The sequence below is a fragment of the Macrotis lagotis genome, chromosome 5 (assembly GCF_037893015.1).
Source record: "Macrotis lagotis isolate mMagLag1 chromosome 5, bilby.v1.9.chrom.fasta, whole genome shotgun sequence".
NCBI lineage: Eukaryota > Metazoa > Chordata > Mammalia > Peramelemorphia > Peramelidae > Macrotis > Macrotis lagotis.
In genome coordinates, this window is record NC_133662.1 from 255,483,160 (window position 1) to 255,490,387 (window position 7,228).

The window sequence follows — 7,228 nt, forward strand, 5'->3', positions numbered from 1 at the left end:
GAAGAAAGATCTGGGTTCAAAATTTGACTGATATTTCTTAGCTGTGTAACTTTACAAGAATACTCTTTCCTGGGCCTTCAATTCTTCTCTTATAAAAAGGAAGGTCTGGACACCATGATCTCTAAGGCTCCTTGTTGTCCCTCTGGGGTCTCTCCTGAAGGAAGTTCATATACTTAACTTCACTCACACTCCAACATTGGAGACTTGGAGATCTTACTTCTAAGAGGGCACCCAGAAGTTGGGTGAACATGGAATGGGGAAAGAAATGTCCAAGGAAGGGTGAATGGGAGCCCTAGAAACAATGGTTTCATGGGTCCCTGAAGAGTGATGATCACCACTGTTCTTTAAAAAAATATATACTGGGGGCGGCTAGGTGGTGCAGTAGATAAAACACCGGCCCTGAAGTCAGGAGGAACTGGGTTCAAATCCAACCTCAGACATTTAATTATTACCTAGCTGTGTGGCCTTGGGTAAGCCACTTAACCCTATTTGCCTTACAAAAACCTAAAAAAAATCAAAACAAAAAAATTAGACTGATAGCCTTTGTTATTTTCCAGTTTCCCCTCCCAGAGAACCACTCTAGCATCTCTTTATAACAAAGAAGAAAAGAGAAGGGAAAAAAACAGTTCAGCAAAACTAAACAACACATAAAAAACCCCACCAAAAATAATAGTGATATTACAAATAGTGTTTTACACCCATAATCCTCCCCTCCTGCAAAAAAGGGGAAGAAAATCACTTTGAGTTTTATCCATGCTGCCTCCCCCTCTCTCCAGCAACAACTTTGATTTTCCGTGTGTATAGTTAACTAAACCCTTGGCATTTCAGTCCTCATTTATGTAAAAAAGCATTGGTTGAGGACCAGATCAGTTGGTGGCCCAACCCTGTACTAGAACATCCAGAGCAGAGAGAGAGAGGGAGAGAGAGGGAGCCTGCCCACAGGAAGCTCATCTTCTGGTTTCGAGGGCAAGAAGACAAACCAGACAAAAAGAGCAACAAATCCACAGCAGGATGTAAGAAAACAACGCCAAGCACCACATTCCATGACTGAGTTTGAGGAACTAAGTAGAAGGAAGTTTGAGGAACTGCGGTAGAAATTCCAAGGAGAAAATGAGGAAGGGGGGGGGGCTGAAGCACCAGGAGGTTTCATGGTGGGGATGTAGGACCTCCCCTCCCCTTTAAATGATGGAAAGGATTTGATTAGCCAGCAGGAGGAAGGGCATGGAAAAGGGAGCAACTCAAGATTTGAAATGATCAAGGCATTCATAGGAATACCATGCCCTCTGCCAGGGTCACTGAGGCTTGCCAATCTGGGTGGACCGTGAAGGAATGCCATAGGATGGAGACTGAGGCAGTGAATGGGATCTGGGCTCTGACCATAAAGGTCCATTGCTTCAGCACCTGGATTCTATTGGACAGTTCCAGGCAGCAGTTTGAAAGGAAAGGGAAACTGTCTTGGAGCCAAGGATGGGAATTTCCTGTCCAAATCACCCTTGATGGGGGCTCTGGCTCCCTCTCCAGATGATACCTTGCACATGCCCGGTCTTCTTCAGGGGTCTTGGGGGAGGGGGACAAGGGAGGAGGAAGGGAGAGGCTTGAGTCCATCCCTTTACACAGCTCCTCCCGTAATGCTCTCAGGTGGCTTGGGATAGTTCTTTCTCACAGTTACATTCTGTTGGGTCAGTCAAGGAAGATGACAGGTGAACCAAGATGGGGCTGAAACAGGGCTGGGCAATATCTCTGTTCTGGCTAGTGTCAGGGGATACTACATCTCATCACTTTCTCAACTTTTTCTTCATCCCCCTCGGGGCTTAACCAACAGTTCCAAGGGGTCACTCCTCAACCCCACCTTTGGCCTCCAATGCGGACGCCCTAGGCTGAAGGTAAAGGGATGGGTTAATTCTTTCTCCATTCCCAGGCTCCAGTGTTGCTGCAGGAAGGCTTAGAACTCTGCTGCTGACTGGATCCATGTCAAATTCCTATCTTCAAGGCCCTTGCTGACAGTAATCCTTACATTGGCTTCTTGATTTCCCATAATTGCTGTTCCAGAGTTTTTCCATTGTCCTGGAATGGAAACTTACTGCTGCCCCATGAGCTCCTTGCAGATAGCCTCACACAGTGAAGAGATATGCTGCCACTCTCAACTCTTCCCCCACCCAAACACTTTATATCTTCACCCAGCCTCGCTTCCTTCCCTGCTCTATCTTATGAAGAGGGTCCCCCCCCCATTTTTCCCAAGGCCAGCTGCCTCTCTTTTTCTAGGCTCTTCTGGGATTCCACTCCACCAATTATCCTCTCAATCACTTAACTAGCAGCATCCCTGCCTTTAGAGATGTCTCCCATCCATTCTACACTCTGCTACGAGATTAATTAAAGCGATAGTTTGGAGCATGTTACTTCCCTTGTTCTAAAAATCCTCAGTAGCTCCTCATTGCCTACCGAAAGAAGTCCACATTTCTTAACCTGGTGTTCAAAACTCTCCAGAATCTTGCCCCAACCGAACCTCCCAGATTAGAGTGCAGCTCAGTTTGACTGCTCATCATGCCCTGAACGTGTCTTGTAACATCTCCAGTGCCAAACACAAACACAGATGCACACACATGTAACAGAGTTCATTTCAGATGAAAGGTCATTCTCCCATCTCCACTCAGCAAAATTCCTATTTAGAAAGCTTTCCCTGATTTCCACCCAGATCGAATCCCCCACACTTTCCTCCTATCGACACTTCATTCTTTTATCCCAGAGAATTACCATTATTTCTATTATTTGCCCTATCAGATTCATCAATAGTAAGGGATTTCTCTTTTTCCTGAGTCCCTTTTCTCTTCTCCCAGGCAGTCTAAAATGAAATCTGACACATACTAGTATTTTGTTTTGTTTTTTCAAATCAATGAACTAACTTGATTTCCCTAGGGTTAACAAAGGGCAGTGAGGAAGTCCAGAAGTTGCCTTTTGGGGAAGCAAAATTAAATGTGAATGCTCCTGTAGGGGGAAGGGTTTACGGATTGGACAATCCAGCACAGACCAGCATCAGGAGTCTTGAGTCTTTACTCCTTCTACAAAGTGAGCTCAGATGGAGAGCTGAAAGAGAGCTGGGGGAGGAGGGGGCATCTGGTACCACCTCGGATCAACTGATGATTGCCCAAGATTATACATGCACATAGAATGAGGCTAAACTGGGTCATCTGACTCCAAATTCAGCCTTCTTTCCCCAGTACCATAATTCAACAGGTAGGACAAAGGCTTTCAAGGCCAGACCGGGGGTTGGTCACAGTTTTCCGCAGCACCCATTGTGGCCTGGGGCTCCCCCTTCCTCCTCCTTCCTCTGCTCTGGGGGTTTCCATCCCCAGAGTCATCAGAGACCTGAGCCAGTCCTCAGGCCATGACCCAGAAGACTGTGGGTCCTATCAGGATTGTGCTGAGGATAGGGGAGAGACCAGAAAAGGAGATCAAATCACAGAGGGGCCTCACTGAGGAAGGAAGCCTCACCCCCAGAATGGTGAGCAAGAACAGGGAGTCTACAAATGCTATGCTGAGGGGCACAGGTAGTAAAAACAAGAGTCCACAGGACTGAGGCAGTCAGAGAAGTCTTCCTGGAGGAAGCAGCATCCTCTGGCAACAAAACAAAACATGGGGGGGGGGGTGAGAGAGAGCCAGTTTTTCTGTTTCTGCTTTCCTTCCCTCCCATAAACACTTTCCCCTTGCAGCCAAAGCACTAGTTCTCTAAAAACAGTTCCATGAGTTAATAAAACCAAGCTCTGGCAGAGGTGGAAGTGGTTTTCCCTCCACTCACCTCTAGCGTCAAAATCCTTCCCAACGGCCCACAGGAGCCTTGGGCAGTTGGCTGCCTTGCCTTCTCCTCTGCTTGGACACTTCCATTTTTTTTTTCTTTTCTGACTTCTCTATTCTTGCCAAGAAGGCATACTGGCCCGGGCTCCTCTGCAGGGCAAGAGCTGAGCGGAAACTGAGCCTGGTGCCTCCCCTGCTGGTGCCACGGCCCCCCTCCTTCCTGACCTCCTCCTATCCCCTTCCTGAGGATCTGCCTCCACACATCACCCATCTCCGAGAGAGAGACAGAGAGAGAGAGAGAGAGAGAGAGAGAGAGAGAGAGAGAGAGAGAGAGAGAGAGAAGAGATGAATGAAAGAGATGAGAAAGAGAGATGTGTGTGTGAGAGAGAGAAGGAAAGAGAGGGAGGAGAGAATGTGTGTGGGAGGGAGAAAGAAAGAAAAGGAGAGGGAGAGAGAGAAATGAGAGATGAGAGAGAATGCCTGTGTGTGTGTGTGTGTGTGTGTGTGTGTGTGAGAGAGAGAGAGAGAGAGAGAGAGAGAGAGAGAGAGAGAGAGACAGAGAGAGAGACAGACAGACAGAGAGACAGAGAGATAGAGAGAAAGGAAAGAGAGAGACAGGGAGAGAGAGAGGGAGGGAGATGGCTATTTGGGACCCTTCCGTCCACTCAGCCATGAGCCCCCCTTCCCTCCCTGCAGGCCAGCATCTCCCCTCCCCCCACCCCGAGTCCAGCCTCGTGACCGAGATCCAGATGTCGTCCATTTGTGAGCCACAAAGAAGGAACGCCCCCATCAGTCCTCAGAGGTAGCAGGGAACTCCCCGGGGACAGCCGGAGGTCAGAGGTCAAGCCAGCCACCAGGGCTTGAATTAAATCAAGATCCTTCCTCTGAGCCCAGGGCCAGGCCAGGGCCCCTTAGGTCTGTCTCTAAGTGGGGAGGCTTATTAAAGCAAGGGCACCTTCAGCAGAGGACTTCCTGGCAGGGCCTTTCTGCTTTGGTCACTGAAGTTCAGGAACATCTTGAGCTAGAACCCAGTGGAACAGGATGCTTTTCACTGAAATATACTTTTAGGAGCAAGGAAGATGGAAGTCAGGAAAAGCAGTAGGTGAAGGCAGCCCTTTAGTCTGGGGGTTCTGTCCCCAAGATCACCAGAGACCTGAGCCAGTCCGAAGCAGCCTCTAACCTCTCACTCTATCACCACACCTGGCTTGGGAGAACAGGAGGCTCCTGGGACCCTGAGATGCGCCTCAGATTTTTCTGAAGCAGAGACATGGAAATGATGGGAAAGGAAGACTTCCTAGTTAAAACAGCAGCAGCAGTTTGGAGTTCACTTAGTTTCCCAGAATTCCTGATGAAACCCCACCGGGTGCTCCTCACTTAGTCTTAGTGGTCATTCCAGAGCTTTTAGGTTGGCCAGTGACCAGTGGAGGATGTCCTTTACATTCATCCTTCCTCCTAGGCCCCATTGGCCTAGCTGGAGTTCCCCAGCTCCTTCCAACTCCTTCATTCATGTTTTTGCCCAGACCTGGGATATTTTCTCTCCTTTCTCTCTGTCTCTCTGTCTCTTTGTCTCTCTCTCTCTGTCTCTCTGTCTCTCTGTCTCTCTGTCTCTCTCTCTCTCTCTCTCTCTCTCTCTCTCTCTCTCTCTCTCTCTCTCTCTCTCTCTCTGTCTCTCTCTCTCTCTCTCTCTCTCTCTCTCTCTCTCTCTCTCTCTCTCTCTCTCTCTCTCTTGTCCTTCTTGCTCTCTTTGAGATCTACTTCAGAGGTGCCCTCCACCAGGGACCTTCCCTGATTTTGCCTCCTGGAAAGCATGGAAGTTTTATATTGACTTCTCTGTGTCTGTCCTCTCCTCCTCCCAAGCCGTCTCCCCCAGCGATTGCCAGTAAACTCCTTGCTGGAGGGCTTCATCTCTGACTCGGTTTCCCCAGCACCTAACCCAGAGGAGTAGGAACAGTCTGACACACAGCAGGAGCTCAATAAATGCTTGCTGAATCCGATGACTCACTTCCCCCTACCTCTGCCACCCTGAGTCCAGTTCACACAGTCACACATTCCTGAGGATGCCCTGTGGGTCCACTCCCTGGGGCCACCCCGAGACCTCTCCGTGACCCCTCGGACTCGGGGATCCGAGTCCTTAATGAAAGGTCTGTCCTCTCTGGGGACCCAAGTCAAAGGGACAGAGACTCACCACTGTTGGTCCCGAGTCGGAGAAGGAAGCAGTGGGAGGGGGCACCTCCTGACCTCCCCAGGGCTCCGGCCTTAAAGATGAGGGTCCAAACAGAAGGTGGGGCCGCGCTCACCCCTTTCCTCTCCAGGCTTTGCCACTCGGCCCATCAGTTAGAAAAAGGGCAACATTTGTTTTGGGGGCTCGGGGCTCCTGGACCTCGCTTCTCTCCTCTCCTCTAGGAGAGGGCTCTGGGAAAGCTGTGGAGGAGAACCGAAGCGCCTCCAGCCTCACCCAAGGGCCCGCTGCCCTCCCATGCCGGCTCCTTGTCTCAGCCCCCGGACCCAGCATCCAAAACACCACCTCAGGAAGGTGGGATCTGGGGAGGGAGGCGTGAGCCGCGGCCTCCTCTCAGACCTCCCCCACCTTTGTCCTCCTGGCCGGGCCAGCTGCCCCGGCGCCCCGCTTCACAAAAGGGGGTGCTCGGCCGCCGCCGACTCTCAGCCACTGACACCAAGATCTCTGCCCGCTGCCCCCTCCCCATGCCTGGCACAGTCCTGGACCCAGTCTTCCTTCTCCCTCCCCCCAGTCTCACACACGCACACACACACACATGCACACACACACACACGCACACACACGCACACACACACACATGCACACACACACGCACACGAACGCACGCACACAAACACACATGCACACACACGCGCACACACACGCACACACACACACGCACACACAGCAGTCTCTGGCGAATTTAAACTCTTTGGAGCACTGAGGCACGCCAGTGGGCACGGAGAGGAAGGGGAGAGGGTCCCGGTGCCCCCCGCTGGGCACCTGGGCTGCCAGCCCCGCTGCGGCTCGCAAGCCCCCGGGATGCTCGGGGAAGGCTGGGGGAGGGGCAGCCCGGGGTCCCCGCGCCCCATTGTCCCCTCGGCCGCGCCCCGGCCCCCGACACGCGCCCGGGCACAAAGGCGGCCCCGGGCCGGAGCGGCGCCTACCTCCGCGGCTGCGGCAGTCCTGGGCCCAGGCTGCGGGGCCCGGCCCGGCCCGGCTCCTCCGCGCCTCCGCTCCGCCAGGCGGCCCCGCCCCGCGCCCCGCGCCCCGCCGGGGTGCGAGGGGGACGGAGGAGGGAGGGGCGGCAGGGGGCGGGGAGGGGAGGGGGAGGGCGGGCGGAGCCTTAAAGGGGCCCCGGACCCGGCCCCCGCGGCCCGGGCTGCAGCCCCCACTGGCCCTGGGGCAGGGCTGCGGCCGGGGGCGGCTGGGCCCGGGCCG

General features: G+C 52.8%; 1 protein-coding gene across 4 annotated transcripts in view; it reads right to left on the reverse strand.

Annotated features, from left to right (window-relative positions):
- Positions 1-7,010, reverse strand: part of SH2B2 (SH2B adaptor protein 2) — a 67,128-nt gene extending 60,118 nt beyond the window's left edge. For 2 of the 4 annotated variants that reach the window (XM_074189477.1, XM_074189474.1), the window contains exon 1: positions 6,955-7,010. The gene's annotated coding sequence lies outside the window, so the exon portion shown is untranslated. Of the gene's footprint in view, positions 1-3,793; positions 3,994-5,974; positions 6,260-6,954 lie in introns of those variants that run through there. The other 2 variants (XM_074189475.1, XM_074189476.1) reach the window with 2 other exon arrangements.
- Between the last annotated feature and the right edge of the window lie 218 nt (positions 7,011-7,228).